This window comes from Liolophura sinensis, chromosome 1, assembly GCF_032854445.1.
Source record: "Liolophura sinensis isolate JHLJ2023 chromosome 1, CUHK_Ljap_v2, whole genome shotgun sequence".
Lineage (NCBI taxonomy): Eukaryota > Metazoa > Mollusca > Polyplacophora > Chitonida > Chitonidae > Liolophura > Liolophura sinensis.
In genome coordinates, this window is record NC_088295.1 from 63,428,943 (window position 1) to 63,444,263 (window position 15,321).

General features: G+C 39.2%; 1 protein-coding gene across 1 annotated transcript in view; it reads left to right on the forward strand.

The window, feature by feature from the left end:
• The first annotated feature begins 10,903 nt into the window (after positions 1–10,903).
• LOC135479394 (synaptotagmin-12-like) overlaps positions 10,904–15,321 on the forward strand; it is a 72,064-nt gene continuing 67,646 nt past the window's right edge. Inside the window, exon 1 of the mRNA XM_064759222.1 lies at positions 10,904–11,379. The gene's annotated coding sequence lies outside the window, so the exon portion shown is untranslated. The remainder of the gene's footprint in view (positions 11,380–15,321) is intronic.

The window sequence follows — 15,321 nt, forward strand, 5'->3', positions numbered from 1 at the left end:
TTTATATCAGAGTGTCCATACATGTGGGATCTTTGACAATGAGTGGACAATTCCAGCAACCCTCATTCAATAAATGCCTTTTACGAGAAAGTTAATTTCCCGATATCTTGTTGTATACCTACACACAATACACGGAAAGTAATAATGAGATCAGTTTCCTAATGATGGTTCAATACGCCGTAATAACAGTATCGAAACAAGCATGGTTTGCTTGTTGTTTCTGAGCGAACCGGGAGTTGTGAAATTACTGATCTGTATATGTATATGTACTATATATATTAAACTGTATTGTGGGAATCATAGCTAAAGGTTATATCTTAAATATAGAGCTACTAAGGCTAATATGCATTTTTACTGACACTACGACCGTTATATAACTATTCATCTATTTACGTCTTTGTTAGATTCGTGTTTTACGCAATACTATTTCACGAACATGACCACTGGTAATGTTTTATGGGTGACGGAAATCAGATAGACTACATGGGAAACCAACAATAGCTGAACCAACAATGGCTGCTTTAGAACACAGATCGTTTGTTTCCTCAGCATTGAGGCCCCAAGCATACGTTTAAAGAAGAGGAAAAACTCTTCTCTATCGATCTTATGAGTTACTTCCCCTCGTAGCTTTATCCACGCCTGTTATTCCATGTGAGAACGGTCCTCGAACTAGGAAACACATTATATATAGGTTTAATAACTTTAGCCTTATATCTGCAAAATTACCACACATACTGAAGGTAGATTTCATTTATACTTTACCAATTGACTGGCATATTGATTGATACACCGGTTGTTGTTTTTTTTTTTTTTTTGTTTTTGTTTTTTGTTTTTTTTTAATAAATTACTTGTTTCTTTTATGTAATGATTGGATTTACTAAATCAATGATTTAATGATCAGACATCTAGGTAATTTAATACATAGATTTATGATTAATTAACATATTAGTCAGTCAAATGATGTAATACTGTAAACATGTGCACACATATATACATATATACATATATATATATATATATACACCAGATAAACTGCTATTAGCACCACTGAATTTGTTTACCTGATTAATTTGCAGTGCTTTCATGTTATTGTATATAAAACGTGATACATCACTATTTCTTAAGTCTACAGTTTAAGCATTTACATGAACAGTTAGAATAAGACCCTAACTGAGGTGAAAAGGGACTGGATTTCACCAGTCATACGTGTGACTATTTACCAGCTGTTACACTGTTGTCGCTGATCTGGTTTTACTCTCTGTGTTGTATAGTCATTCATTTTATATGTTAACTCGAGGAGTGTTTATGCATCGATCTGAATATACATTTTTATTAACAGGATTATTGATAGGCCCTATATGGATGAATGCCTCTTATGGTGTCTATAGTTTTAAGACCTAGCATGTCAATCAGTGGTTGTTTTCTCCTACTGTTGCAGACATGATGGCCTGCGAACAATCACTTATATATATGACAGTTAGACGGCACAACAGTAGTTTTTTCATACACCGTTCGTAAAGAAAATCAATGTACTTCATAATAGCACGACTAAGGCACAATGCCGGTACTTAAACGCACCGCAAACTAGATCGAAGACTACTAAATGTAAACTTCGTGAATATTCAACATTTTACCGGAATCATAGTACAATATGAAACAACTGATACTATAAATGTACACTTCGTAAATATTTTGTAGCCTGTCGGGAATTACATCGCAATGTAGGACAAGATAAATACTAAATGTAAACTTTGTAAATATTCCACCCCAGAATCGCAGTGCGATATAAAACAGTTGATACTATAATATACGATTATATATATAATATCTCTATATTCTGCCGGAAATTCCATGTCAATACAGAACAAAGAATACACTAAATGCAAATATTCAGCAACCTGGTTAACAGTTCACTGTAAAACGGTTAGACTACTTCGCGACTTTACTCGACACTCGTTTAGCAACAGCCAAACGCTTAATGCATATTCATAAAATATCTAAAAGCGAATAATGATGGTGATATTATAAATACTTACGATAAAGGTGAAAAGATTTTGTTGAGTTTTGCAAGTCGTCTTACACTAGCAAATCGCTTAGCAACGCTGTCCGCCGGGACTTTCAGTGTGTCACTCATATTGTGACAGAGGAAGGACTCATTCAATACTTCTCTAACAGTTCAAACAGTTAATTTAAAATCAGCATGCTAAATTTTCTACACTCAAAAGATTCGTTCACTCTCCTGATCCTGAGAGATTCTGAACATTGACTATGCAAGCCCGTTAAGCAACACCGGTAAAAACGTCTGGTATGAAAGACATAATTTCCTGAACATCTGATCATCATGCATGCAACTCAAAAAATTCCAACTGATTTCACTTCTGTGTACAATGAATCAAACCTAGGAACACATTCAAGGTCCTTGTTCACAGTTGTCTCCAATTGAAGACTCGTTAAGGTCACCTAAGAAAACTGGACTACAAAGACTGCCGACATATTTTGTCCGTGTTTGCGGCTAGTCTTAGTAACTCTTCAATACAACCATTATCCAACAGGCCATAAAGGGGAAAACGACTCAGTAGACGAACGTGATCTAATGGACTAGAGTTAACAACGGCCTATTCTTAAACATCCATGTTAACCAAGCTGAGGTATTCAGAACTCGGTTGTTATCTGTCGAGCAGTGGGCTGTTAGCGATAAACAGATAAATCTGTTGCTTTGTTGTTCTCAATAGGCTGACATCTATGTCGAACGTGTTTGTTATACTGGGATGTCGTCGCACACCGTATAACCGCCTTGTTAAAACGGCAGGTAGCCAACATGACAGTGTAAGCCAGTGAACCAACTGCTACTTTTCTTTACTCTTTACTATATAATAGTCTATTCCACGGGCACGTGCCTTATCGCAAGTTCGAATCTAGTCAGAGCCAATTTGTCGCCATTATCAAAACCCACGAGACACAGGATCAAGATCAAGCAGTCTCGTCTGAACGAGTCTGAATGAGATTTGTTCCCATTCTGAGAGCGCAAAAGGACTTTGAATAAAACCCGACGCCATACAGAAACTTATATCAAAAGTAATGGGGCCACATCATTAAAATTGTCTGCACACCAATTTCGTCCAAAACATTAATGTAAAGCTGCAGCCATTTGACCAGTTCCTCTTCAAAAGATTTGCTTTTACACAATTTTACAAATTTTAAAAAATAACTGAAAATTAATCGGCCAAGTGTATAAGTTGTTATATTTTGATTAAAAATTCACGCCTCAATTGTTCATCGTAAGGAGTTTCGTAACTGTCTGTTTCCTCCTGAAACGCATAACATGCAAACTGAGATATTTGATTTTGTTGAATTGAAAGTACATATAAATAAAATGAGAACAGAAATATACATATAGTAAACTGATTCCGACAGTTAATTATTATGCACGGTAACTACCCCCCCCCCCCCCCCCCCAACCAAAAAAATAAAAATAAAACGAGTGTATTATCGCCGAAAACAACTAACGTCTAAGTTATTATACTTACTCTAATTCAGGTATACATGAAAATTCCAGCGGCGCTTTAGCAATTTTTTTAAGAACAGCACTAGGCGTGTTCCTGGAAGATTGTTGAACTTTTTCTTTTAGCGACGAAAACATCGCTGGGACATCTTGGAAGCCAGCTCAGTACTGATGATAGTGCTTCGCTTGACGTAGAATGATTGTGATTATGACGCCACAATAAAATGGCGTCATTAGTTTCAAAAAGTGTTTATGACGTCACAGAATTGAGTCTATCACTCACAATAGCTTGTCGAGAGAGCGCCCTTCTAACCAACGTCACAAGGATGTTGGCCGTTTATGAAGAAGTGGCTACTTTGCGCCTGACCACATATACAGGGACACACTCTTCGGTAATTTTCGATTAACTACGTAATTTCAAGCACCACAGCACCTGGCGCAACAGCCATGATACCACTTAGTGAGCATACACACATCAACATGCTGAAAACGCTTGATGTAGTGTTAGAACCGTTACATCTGTACTTGGACTACAGTTAATCATAGCTCACATGAGCGGAACGATATTAGCGGAGTGGGCCTATGCTCGCGGCTTTAACTTCTCTTCATAGCATAATTAAAAGACAGTTCGGCAAAATCTTTTAATTGAGTTGTTTCCTGAAACGTGTAGAATGATTCGTGGCATTTCAACCGTTTGTTTGTACTTTTAGTACTTGAAGAATTTATCGTTCTCTGTAAAAATGCTTTCTTCTGAAATATATAATGCGTCATTAATTTAAGTACTGCAGCTTGTGTAAAAAATGACTTGAAAATTCTTCAAAATTATTTCACTTTCACGGTTTTGTTCAAGTTTAAGGGTGATGGAAAGAAGAATCGACAGCGCGTTTTACCACTCAACCAGTTAATAACAAATAAGTTCCGAAAAGGTTCGATGATGACATATTTGGTGTATTATACCTTATATAGAAGAGGGGGGTGCGGGGGTGGTGGTGGGGTATAATTTTGGGCTCTAGCGACAGCACATTATACTACTCTGCCAGTTGGTGGCAAGTAAGTTAAAAGTAAAATGTAAGGTTTAACGCAGACAATGTAATATAACTTATAAGGTAGAGAGGGGATTAGGTTTTTTGACTCTTAAGTATCTTTAGAAAGCCAGGCTGTTTTCTCAGATTTGAACGATAATTACTGGTCTGCATACTGTAAATCAACTAGTTACCGACATCAAATGAACCTGCGATGGTGAGAAACATATGCAAGCCTGTGAGACAAGAATTCAGACTTGGTCAGTTCAAACTTTCGATCTTTATGCAACATGTGTATTATAATACAAAGCTTGGTGCTTTAGTTTTAATTTCTGGCAATATGTCTATGAATGCTTGGCGCGTTTACGTTGTACAAAACAAGTTTTTCAGTCATATGACGACGAGGAATCATTAGGTGTGTGCACATACACTGTCTTCTTGTGATAGGGCGAGTCCGTTCCGTCCAAGTGCTACCGCCACTGAAGTATCACACCGAAGACATCAGACAGTGCACCCCACCCGGTCACATTATGCTGACACCGGGCTAACCAGTTCTGCTTCCTTGCTCGAGCCTCTCATGCAGTACTGAGCGCCAAGCGGGGCAGCAACAAGTACCATTTTAAAGTCATTTGATATGGCCATTTATTTAAGAACAGCACTAGGCGTGTTTCTGGAAGATTGTCGAACTTTTTCTTTTATCGACGAAAACATCACCGGGACATCTTGGAAGCCAGCTCAGTACTGATGATAGTGCTTCGCTTCACGCAGAATGCTTGAGATTATGACGATATTTTTCTGGGTTTGATCCCAGGTCTCCCGACTTCGAGGCGGACACTCTTCTTATCATGTAAATTTCTGACAATAAGAAAATCTTCAAATTTAAGGAATAAATTACTTTACCTATATAGGCATGGAGGTCTATAAGTAGTATGCTTACGAAGGATGTCGTCTTGCAGAGTGTTTGTCTATACTGGGCGGTGCTGGTGACGTTGCCAGGCTGGTGCGTACCAGTTTTACCATTTCCACCTTTGGATGGTCTTCGTTTCCCTTTCAACTTTGCAGAAAACAATGTTCTTCGATCATCGGCCATTTGTCTTCTTTGTTCTGGAAATATATCTATGAATGCTTGGCGCGTTTACGTTGTACAAAACAAGTTTTTCAGTCATATAACGACAAGGAACCGTGGATAACGCTGGCACGTGCCTTTCAAGCGCCACAACACACGAAAAAGTGGTTTAATTCCAGCAGGGAGGTCCTTCTGAGGCTTGCTAGAGTTTGCTGATTTACTCCATCTTGGTGCTTCCGAACACATATACAACTGACCGATGTTGTCTAAGTGAAACTCCTTGAGTACTGCGTTAAATCCCAGTCAAATAAATAAATGGAATGAAGTAAAGTGTCTGATTCTGGAAGAATTGAATTAGGTGATTTCTTCCTTGCAGATCAAACAAAGTTTTCTTGTCATCCATCAAATATCAAAACTTTCTTGCCACTGCCACTACACTCTGTCCATTGGGTTAATGATTCTGTAAAAATGCACCTAAGATCATAGATCATGAAACGACAGAGCTTGCCTCAAAAAGTCAAAACTGTCCCAAGCTCACCACGATATAAACTAGGTTTTGTTTTTTGCCCAAGACCCACCTGTCTCGCCCTATTTCAGGTGTGGTCGATACACTGTTTGGAAAACACTCGTATTTCATTTGTGGTCAATTGACTCTTATGTTGTTGATTCTCAAACAGCCTTGCAACTTTTTTGGAAAAAATGTTCCTTGAATGAAATACGAGCAATGAAACTGTCTGTGATATCGACAAGCACGCCTTTATTCTAGGAACCATAAACCAGACACTTTGCTTGGTCAACCAACGTGTTCAGTTCAAAGACACACTTGGCTATATAAATTTTGTTTTACCTGACTTTAACTGGCTTTCTGTCTCCGCTGTTCAGTTGATCGAAATAAGGTTCCCACTGTAAAATATATCAAATGTGATACAAATAAAGTGTGTTTTATTGTTTTTCTGTTTTATTGTATTTTTATGCTTGTTTTTTGTTATTTTTGTTGTTGTGTTTGTTGATTTTTGCCTTTGTATACCTTCTCAGGAATGACGATAACTGACAGGTTTTGGATGATGCATATGTTTGGTCAGCTTGTGAGTAAACACTATACGAAAATTTGCTCAGATTTTGAAAAATAATTCCATGAATCTCTCGGGATGTTTACTTACTTGTGATTGGCGCATATTTTTGTCTGTTAAATTGATTTTCTCCCATCTATGCATTCATTTGGTCAAAAAAGGACCTGGTATGGTAAGGCGGGGAATCGGTCCCAGTGCAGAAACTGTGGACCTCGAGTAGCAAAACTGACTATAGAAGTGAGTGACAGCTGCTGACACACTCGTAAGGCTACTTCTTTTTCGGTTCTGTTTTACACGTCTTTTCCCTGTTATATAGCAAGCAAACGGCTTATAAAGCTGCAAAAATGCACCGAAGCGATATAGAGGTTATAAAATCGAAAATTGTAGCCGGTTCCAGTCACACTGAAATATCTTTTCTTTTGGCATTAGACACTGTACAGTCACTGACAATCACTGCTCTACAAAGGTAACTTTCTAAAAAATTGTTGAGGACGCAGTTTTGTACCAACCATTTAATAAATATATAACAAATAACTTTCTGCCTTATGTATGATGTCGCTATGGTAGCCAAATGTTACGTAATACCATAGCTTATCCAACACTCATTTAATGCAAGACGGCTTTTTTCTTTGCTCCCACAAAAGTAGAAAAGTGTCATAGAGATTAGAACTCTTCCCCGATATACAATGTTTTCTCCACAGCGACTTCGTTAGTCCACTGTACTGTGGATGATGCCTGGTATACCAAGGGAGAAATGAGGATTTTAAACTTGCTAAAGTATGACAAAAGTCATCACATTATAAAGTTTATGTTTTACACGTTTTTAATTAACAGTATGAAGACAAACGTTAACTAAAACGAAACTTTGACAGCACGTAGAAATACTCATGAAAGTTTCAGTAAAGATAGTTTTCTGGTTAACGTTGATCTTCATACTGTAAATTAAAAACACAATGCCTCGTTTTCACGAAAAGTTGGTGTTTTTAATCGAGAGTGCATTTTTGGAGGGCTATCACTACGTAACCATCACTTTTATGGCATTATAACTTGCATGAGTGCTTCGACCAAGTTGTATACATCTGATTCCGAAATTTACAGAATTGTGCTGGGATATTGAAAAGTTGGGGCAAAGATATATGTACCGTTCTGAGAAATATTCGACACTGTAAATAAACTATATGCATGAAACGCTGCATGGTTTTCAAAAGCAGTATTTGGAGCGGGGCATTGATTTATTTGATAACACCATACTCCGCACGTTTTCACTCATATGATGGCGGTCAGTGTTATGAGTAGTGGAAACCGGAGTGCCCGGGATGAATCATCGACATTTGGCAAGTTACTGACGAGCTTGTTGATGGAAGACAAAGGTCTGTAACTAACGTTGCGCAAACGGCCATAATAACAATGTGAACCCCAAGGTCTGACAAACAGTGAAAGCGGGGTAATCTACATGTACACACTCCATGTCCAAGGCCGGATTTGAACACGTAACTCGTGTGTTCTAATTACTAAAGGACAACTGTCTACGGTAACATGAAAAGATCGACATGAATGGTGAAATTACAAAATTGGGTGTGTCAGAAGCGCGCAGGTCTGATTCTTCGTATTTAACTCTTTAGACAGGATGGTACAATCTAGAATCATTATCCGTTATATGCAGCTATTTTGTACTCACGAACGCAATGCACATTGTCGATCACCAGTCATGCTCAATATCGTTTATCGACTATCACACAGCACACGCTGAGAGGCCTCAGTACAATCTTTTCTCCGGTTTCGTATGACAACACCAACGTTCGTAATCATGTAATCATCATGACTGACGCCCCTGAATACTGAATAGTTCATAACGTACGAGGGTCCACCTTGTTTTGTGTCTGGCAGCAAAATGGAGACTTGGGTACGTGCGGGATATATATGTTACAAGCCTCCTGACTGGCCCTTACCTCCAATGACATGACTGGCAATTTCGTTAGCCTTGATTCCCACACAAAGCCTTGGTTCAAAATACAAATCTTTCACATAAATGGATTTTATGTCAGTTGACTTTACATGGAGATCCATTTGCCAAGCAGCACTGCTGCTTTTGCTGCTTCCCTCGCATCATCAGTTTTTAAGTTAATTTTATTATGTGCTAAAACGCTGTCTTCGAGGTTTCATTGATCCCTGTTAAAGCATTTTTGTACATTTTACTTTTCCATTTATGTTTCATATGTTTCTATTCAAAAAAACGCGAAAAGTTATTGGATTCGTGGGGTATCCGTGGCTCAGTTGGGTAGCGTGCTTGCGCAACGTAATGACCCAGGAAGCTCTCACCAATGCAGTCGCTGTGAGTTCAAGCCCAGCTCATGCTGGCTTCCTCTCTGGTCGTAAGTGGGAAGGTCTGGCCTCAACCTGCGGATGGTCGTGGGTTTCCTCCAACCATAAAGCTGGCCGCCGTCGTACAAGTGAAATATTCTTGAGTACGGCGTAAAACACCAATCAAAAAAATAAATAAATATTGGATTCGTATTTCTTGCAGTGCATTATATAAATCCTGCAGGTTCAAACCTGGCCTTTGACAGGGTATTTGGAGATTTCCTCAGCTCTCACTGTTTGAAAAGCCTTGGTGACAATTAACGGCCGACGAAGCTTAGCGCAGCGTAACGTTCATCAAAGACCACTTCCAATAATCTGTATAGGTTACAGGTGAGAAAGTTCGTAGGTAGCTTGCCAAATGCTGGTGGTTTTTCCGTTTTTGTTCCACCCGTACATCTGACCGCCATCGTATAAGAGTAAATTCCTTGAATGTGGCCTTAAACAACGATCAGATCAATAAATAAATATACCCGCGTTTGTGTACATACGGCAAACATATTTTATGATGATGCATGGTAAAATATTGGATGTTAAATATTTCAGTGACAGAACGTGGAAGTGGACTATGTTGTGAACTATTTACGCATGACCCTTTGTAATAAGTATATACATATGAAGTCAGAGACTGAGCTGCATGTAAATGGCAGCGGGTATTTATCCTGATTTATAAAACACGTTAGGCCATAAGATGTCGTCATGGTATATAAGGAAAAGCAACTGAAGACAGAAAGAGAGCAAGAATCTGCATAACGTTAGCATTATGGCCGTGCATACTTAGAGGTTGTCTTGGTAGTAGATAGGCCCATGACTAATAGACATCACATATCCGAATTAATGAAAGTCCAGAATCTGGTTCTATAAGGCGATTTACTTATTGTTATTATTATTTTAAAAACCCATTCAGTGCATAGTACAGAGCTAAGGAGCCCAAACTGTCAAATTTCGAAAGTCCATGCTGAGTTTATGGAATCGGCCTCAGATGCTATCACTTTTACGCCAGGGGAATTTTCAGGTATCTCACTAGCTGTCAAGATGGGGAATGGCTGGCCACGAAGAATACTCTGTCTGATTTCCTCCACCCAGCACTGACAACGCTATAAATAGGGGACATATTCTTTTAAATTCGTATCTTTGGCTTTTAAAGCAGTTTTCTTGCAACTGAAAAGATACACACATAACGAGATAAGCAGGAAATATATGTACCAAAGTTGTTCCATTGTGATAAATAATCCAAAAGCTACACACCAAACAAACAACTCTCAGCCAACTACTGCTTTGCGTGCTATCTGTTTGTTACCACGCCACGTCAAATTTCGTTTTTCAGGGTTGGACACGTTCTACCAATATTACTCAGTTTTGCCGAATAATTTCAGCTGTTCTGAAGTGAATAATATGTGACGTTACACGATAACCATATGACCGATTTACTGAGTTAAACAGAGCTCCACCAACAACTATACTTTTGAAGCTATCTCGTCCATTGGCCTACCAAGGCAAACGCGCTACTCTCTTTCCTCTTCAATGTATTATGTTCCACCCAAGCAATAAACATGGACGAATGTTCACCTGGAGTGTTTTACACACATGATTTATTCATTTTCCGATAATTCCTGATGGTCGTTGAAGGAAACCGACGAATATTTGCAATCCCACCGAGTCAAGTGGCTCGAATCCTTAACACGCAGTCTCTAAATGTTGTTAAGGTAGAGATACAATGTTCTGTTCCCAGTACTACTAATCTATGCTTCGTCTAGCTCCCTCAAGCCTTTAGGAATAATGATATTTTGGTGCCGAGTGGAAATACCAGCTAGTCAGTTCTGCTCGCCAATTGAGCCGCTCGTCCAAACAGCACGTATTGATCACAAGGCAAGGGTTGAATTCTTCGCGCCACCAGCTAGTCCAGTGTTGTGTTGCTCTGGAACAGGTTGCCTGCCTTTGCTGACGTGAAGGGCTGATGGGTGACAGGATCCCAAACAATATTTGCCACTGGCTGTGTAGGAGGTCCGCCCGGCGACAAATTTCCGAACTATAATGCACAAGGCTCACAGCTGCGATGTCTTGTCTGAGACCGTTCCTTGTAGTCGGTGTCCTTTCTGCATAAAGCAGCCAAATAGCCTTGACGCGCGACTTCAGCTTCCTGTGCACCAAGTGTAAGCCCTAGACAGGCAGGTTTTGACGTTGCCAGTACAAGCAACAGCTCCCAGGCACTGTCACCCTTGGCTGTTTTACCCTGAGTTGGCTGCAAGAAGAGAGAAGACTCGATAATAGCTGGAACAGTCTACACTAATGATGATCAATCCTAAAACAAGCTTCTAACGGGGCGCTCATTGAGCTAATCAGATCCTGTTAGCTACTAAGGTAAGGATCTTGTTATACTGTGATCTTTTCACCCGGACACAGAAACTGCTGTCCAAATTGGGATCATTTTTTTATTTGTGTGTGTGTGTGTGTGTTTTTTTTTTCCACAACAGCGCGCAATGATAGATTGTCAGCATCAAACAGAATCAGATACATACACGACGGAAGTGAAATTGCTGAAATATATTCGACTTACATCATATCATATTTACGCAAAAAAAGAATCTCATGGAAAATTTTGCGGATTGCATTTCCAGGAACTGAATTTTAATTAAACTGCAGTTGTCCTGCAGCATAACAAAGATTAGTCATTAGTACCAGCTGCACCTGTGCATGGCCATGTGGGTGGATATCACCAGTCCAAACATAGGCGCTGTATAGCCGTATTTGATTAGCGCTGTATAGCCGTATTTGATTACCTTGCGAATCTCATGTCCCTCTGTCGATATCTGTTTACGGCGGACAGCTTTGATGAATACATTTCTGCAACTGAAACCTGATTATGAAGATTCCTGGCAAATGAGCTATACTTGTATAAATTCAAAATGCCTCTACATGTAGATTTGCTTATGCACCACGAGCACGAGACGTGTGTTTAATTATTAATGTAAGGGGACGTCACTGATATTTTTTGCCCGCTACTGTGCATGCATGGCTGCTAAATTATCTTAATGGTAATTAAAGGAAGCACTTTGGAGATATGATGTCATCATCCACTATTACTTGCTATTTCAACGTGTGTATTGTAGACACATCTATGTCATTAGTGGTAGTTTCCATAACGTTTTGTGTTCAGTTAATCATATACGCTGTTTAGGGACAAAAACAAGTTTATTGCTTTCATGTCTATTCCTTCAGATATACAGTCTCTATAGTCTCTTATGTTCCTTATTGTTACCATTATATCATGTGAATGAGTGATTACGTGAAAATACACGATACAACCAGTAGCTGACAAATCTATATCCTGTATATTAGCAGCTTTATATGATCAGCGGTGTTACTATACAATATTCGTTGACTGGTGAGCTTCTGAAGAGAAAAAAAAACAATCCACATGGCATATCCAGCAGTTGGCAAATGTATATACGTTATACTCTGTCAGCATTCGACAATGCGGAGTCACATGTTGACGCTACAATATATATAGGTTTATATGAATTCTCTTAGCATAAAAACACCCCATCGGCTCCCTGCCAAATTTACCGTGTGCTGCCGCAGTCATTTGTGTTTGCAGCCAAACTTGGCGTGTTGGGAATACATGTATGCGAATGTAGATCGTGCAGCGAGTCGGTCACAAGGGGATCGACGATGGTATCCATCAGGCTGGCTGATGTATCGTTACGTTAGACGCCAAAATCCCAGGTGACTTCTAATGGAAGAGACGAACACCGGACGTCATTCCGATGGGTCGAGACGAGAAGTATTGCTCTATGATCAATATTTGAAAGCTGTGTGCGAACGGTAGGATGTCAACGACTGAACTCGATTTTCTATTGATTTAAGCTCTCCTCTACCCCTCACCCCCAGCATAATACCGTGTATGGCCAATTGTTTCCGTTTATTAGCCCTATCGACGGCGCAATGGCGTCTTTATATCGTGATCAATTATACTCCACTTGGCCGTCCGAGGAATTAAGACGAAACTAGTTCCTCTGGGAGACGACAGGTGAAACCACAGTGCCTTGTCTTACACTTTTAATGACATGGTGTCCACGAACACCGGATCTATTCCTAACGCCTGCGTAGCGGAAAAAGATTTCAACCCAGTTTACATCCGTGGAAGAGAAACTATTGCCCTAGTAAATCCTGATAGAAATTTCAAAAACATTGACGACGGCGCTTGATTCTCTAGGGTCCGTAAATGGGGAGAAAGGAACCCCAGCGAGATTCCATATGTACAACGTCAGGCCCCCCTAGTGTGTCTGCGATTTATGTTCTAGTTGCAGTAATATTATTTTGGACATGTTCAGTTCAACCTTGTTGCCTGCCATTGGAACATCACACCAAAGACCCACAAAGACAATCCTCCACTCATTCACAGAATCCATTGACTGAAAAAGGCACAAGTTCTGTTTGGCCTAATCCCTTGTGAGTCACAAGCTAGGAAGGACCAGAACTGCTTATTTTAAGTTTGTCACGACTAGACATAGAACCCGATTGTCTCGCTTATGTAGGTAATATAAAAGCTATGGATCAATCTTGGTCTTTGATGTATATGTTAATGTTTATGAATTGATATGATTAGTTTCCTGTGACTGTAAACTTCACGAAATGCGCACAATTACAGAAGATCGTTACAGTTCACAAATCCATTTTGGATTGTGTCGTCAGGTGAAGGATGTTGTACATGTGTATATTGCTGTTAGTCCCGCTATGAATCTTACCTTTGACTCAAAAACTTCTTCTTGTGCTAAATTTATTGCTTAGTCATGTGGACGATAGTTTATGGCTTACAAACCATCTTCTTCTGTGCCACCATTCAACGTTTTTTCCAAACTAATCACTGACCGACATAATTGATCTACTGTATAAAATGCGTGGTTGGACATTGGTTATCACAAATCAGCTTAACCACAGAAACTGTAAGAGAAGGGACCATTTTAACAAAATCATTATCACACGGAGATTTTAGACAAGAAAGTGCAAATTTTCACAAGAAATGACCTCCTGGAACGCAAGTGTGTAGTTTATTATGTACTATTCATTTTTTCTTAAAATGAATTTTATTATTATTTTAAAATTTATTATTATTTTAAAATGAATTAGATCCGTCGTATCCAGGCAGTCGTTTGATATCCCTCACGTATAGTTAATAAGATGCTTTTGAGCTGTGAGGATACGACGTCCTGATCAAAATGGAGTAAAACATCATTTTGTGCCCTCAGTTCCTTGCTTGACATCAATGAATTAAACCATAGCTGTGGATATATAGTAGTTAATATTATCCATAATTGATGAATTTTATTACATTAAATATCTATTTTAAAGGATTTCCAAGTTAGGTCAGATAACTTAAGTCATGCACTCGAGATAACTATGACAATCATATATGATCGCCCGGGTTAAACTACAGTGATTTACCCCATTGTGTCGTAAAGCGACGACGTCACGATTGCCTAGAGGGTTGAAATGTGCCAGCCTATAAATTAAAATTTTCTACTGTTACATTGCCTGAAAAAAACTGTCACGTTTTCGTCTCATTTCGGAATGTTTAACCGATAGTCTATTACTAAATTTCAAAAAGTTGCATATCTTAACCTCCTCGTGCCGCAGTGAAAGTCAGTAGCTATTACTTAAAGTGAACATAAAGTCTGTCACTATATATACATAGAAAAAAGGGATATAGGACACAGTTACCACAGAAAAATATGTAAAATCTTCTATAAAATTTTGAAAGCCGAGAAGATAAAGTTCAGCATTGAGGATATGTCAGTGATTTACAATTCACTCCGAGTAGCCATCTTGTAGAAGCCCTTATGAACTTGGCCAATCACTAGTGCTGAAAGCGTCACGTGATTATTGGCTGTCACATCAAAAACATCTTTCAGCTTTGGGTTGTCAGCGTGGTTTCTTGTAGTGAATAACTGCGGATTGAATTTTGCGGTTAGTTTAAGTGTTAAACTGATGCATTTTGGCCAGTATGTTTATGAACAGTAAACTGAGAAAGGCTGCCCGTTTCACAATGGGTACATGTTGGCCAGGAGACCGCAGTAACTTCAGTCAGGGTGAACTGGCAAGAAAACAGTCTAAGGGGAATCATTGCTTGAAGAGAAATACTGTGGCGTTGCATTATTTTCCCCTAGCAAAGTCAGATTTATTACGCAAATATTATCCTGAAATCTGCATGACAGAGTCTCTTATAAATCAGAAGGTCCTGCTTTTGTCGGTAAATTCCCTGATGTCGATACAGCCAGGCAGGCCTAATGCAGGTCGAAGACG